Consider the following 2,794-nt stretch of genomic DNA (forward strand, 5'->3'; position numbering starts at 1 on the left):
TTATTTCATAATTAATAATCCAAGAGTAAAGGGGTTCAAAACATAATTGTGAAAATAGCACTCCCTCCGTCCCATAGTAGATGTCATACTTGAGGATTGACACGAGATTTTAGGAGGTGTTTTTAGTGTGTTAAGTGGAAAGAGAAAATAATATATTTATATTAATGTGAGAGGGAACTTTTTCCCAAAAAAGGAAATGTGACATCTTTTGTGGGACAAACTAAAAATGAAAGTGTGACATCTATTATGGAACGGAGGGAGTATTATCTCAGCGGAAGCGTTAAAGAGAAAGAGTGACATCATGTATGAAAACATGACGACACTCGGAGTTCAAATAATAACCAATAAGGCTTCAAATTAAGCTCAACACCACCCCAAGCTCGTTGCCGCTCAATCTGCACATAAGGAAAACACATGTAGGGATGAGTACTATAAAATACTCAGTGGAATTATGCCGAAAATATTTTAACGATTATGCCATCCATACCATAGTGAACTCGAGTATTTGAGTTAAGAAGAGAATATCATTGAGTATCACAAAATAATTTCATAGACTGGCCAGTCAAAACAATCTCCATATTTTCTCAACAGTCCATCTATCACAACTTTTCCATGGTGCGACCAACGTGTGGCACACTATTTGCCCACGAGACCGGCCGACTAGCAAGGACGGCTCCAAATCTCAACATTGTACACTAGCCTGATAGGGTTTGCGGCCCTACTCAAACCCGAATTCATTTACATAGTCCTATAGCCTAATGGAGCGAACTCGCAAACTAGGCATCAGACAACATAACCCTATAGCCTAATGGAGCGAACTCACATACTAGGCATCGGGCACACAACAACATCATCAAAAAAATCACAGGCATGTCATACCATTTAAACCACCCTTAAAACACCATAGTCATTATTTCAAAATATAAAAGAGTTAAGGAAATAAATCCCACCTCGTTTGCTTAATCCTCAATTTTATTCTTTCCCTTGTGATCACGACTCGCTTACGAGTAATCACTTTTAGAATTTAAAGTATCACATAGATCAACACAAGAAATCAAGTAAATAAATAAGATGCATGCATTTTATGAATTCAATTAATTTTATCGACCGGATTACAAATTTTTCAAATTAGAAACATAGTTATTTCGATTATTCTTGGCCACCCAAGGCGTCACGTTGACGCCGGCTGGCCGCTCACGTCCCCAACAATTTTGCGAAGGAGGAAGGAAACGGAGGTAGATCCTCAATATGGCTCCAATACCATATTGAGGATTCCATGAAGTACACCACCTTTATTCGCAATATTATCTTTGCATATCAAATGCACAGCTCCACCATTCAAAACCGGCTCACTCACACTTATTTCACTACATGAAGATTTATCTCTCTGAAGCTCACCAGTGGACCGAGGAAGCAAGCTAACATCGAGCAGCCCCGAAAGTTAAAGTCTTTTACTCCAGTTTTCGATTTAAGGTTTGAGTTAATGCCCGTTTGATTAAAGATTCAAGTTTGTTGGTCGTTGATTCACTCATTCTTTGTCGTTGAAAGGGGCAGATTTTGCGTATGATAAGTGTTCATGCTTTAGCTAAACGTGGAATGGAATTGGGGTGTTTAAGGAGTGTGGTGATTACCTTGGAGAACTTGGAACAGAGAGTAAAAAAAAATGAGACGTCTCCTTGTTGGTTTCTGCCATGTAATTTTAGGAGTGTGAGTTAAAAGATTAGAGACATGTGAAACAAAACACGGTCGGAAATTACCTCTGGAAACTGAGATAAGGGGAATCGAATTGAGTGTGTGTGGCTAGAAAAACTATGCGCCTGTTCAACAAGAATTGCCATGAGTTGTTGAGAAATTTGGGGATTTGAGATGGCAGGCATGTTTAGGAATTACCTTAATCGAATGAGGGATTAGAGGGATCAGCCTGGTTCTTGTGAGAGTCTTGAGATGAAATGCAGAATCAGAGTTCTTATGATTTGTGTGAGAGAAAAGTGTGAGGAGCGGCTGTGTGATTAGGGTAGTGATAACCGATTTTGAGCATGAGTGATTTTGGTAATGAAAAGCGGTAATTGCTGAATTAAAAGGAAATGATTGCTGATTGAATGGTTTTTAATTTGGGATGTTATTTTGCAGATTATGGGAGAAGAGGAACACGCGTGGAGAAGATTGGATAAAAGATTCACGGCAGATTGGGAGAGGAGAAATCTGCGCTGGGATTCTTTATTTTCCTTGTTCACTTGGTGTAGGATTTAATTAATTTAATTTGGGCTCAAGACCCCTTTATACTGTATTTAAATTATATAATCCGTAATTTATATTTCACAAGATTGGACTCCTTTTATTTATTTAAGTTATCGTACCAAATACGGAATTGAGTCCAATAAATAATCCTCAAGGAAATGATTTTTTTTTTACATTCGATTGTGATTTTACCATCACAATTTCAAGCTCATAAAACAAGTTATCAAACATTCGATCAACAATTACATTCACCAAACACCAACTATTCAATAGGCATGTCATAAATGAAATTAATTCAGTCAATGCATAGTCAAAACTCTAAACCAAATTAGGTCAGAGGTCTATCAAATAATCATTTCACTTTGTTATGGTTTGTATACTAGAAATCACTTTTTCAAGTGATTGAATACTGTAAAACTCTAATTATTATTTTTCAATGAATGCAACAAATTTTTTTTGTTATGATGTTGTTATGATTTACATTTAATGGATGTTTATTGCATATTTAAATGTATAAGCGAACATAACAAAGTCTAAGTCTTTGTTTAGTAGATCG

At 36.6% G+C, this 2,794-nt stretch overlaps 1 long non-coding RNA gene across 1 annotated transcript; it reads right to left on the reverse strand.

Annotated features, from left to right (window-relative positions):
• Positions 1-220: 220 nt before the first annotated feature.
• On the reverse strand, positions 221-2,168 carry LOC121762653. Its single transcript, XR_006042267.1, has 4 exons — positions 1,891-2,168; positions 1,758-1,817; positions 1,632-1,686; positions 221-395 (listed from the first exon to the last, which is right to left on the reverse strand). It is a non-coding gene; the product is annotated as an uncharacterized LOC121762653 (long non-coding RNA).
• Between the last annotated feature and the right edge of the window lie 626 nt (positions 2,169-2,794).

The sequence above is a fragment of the Salvia splendens genome, chromosome 13, assembly GCF_004379255.2.
Source record: "Salvia splendens isolate huo1 chromosome 13, SspV2, whole genome shotgun sequence".
Classification (NCBI taxonomy): domain Eukaryota; kingdom Viridiplantae; phylum Streptophyta; class Magnoliopsida; order Lamiales; family Lamiaceae; genus Salvia; species Salvia splendens.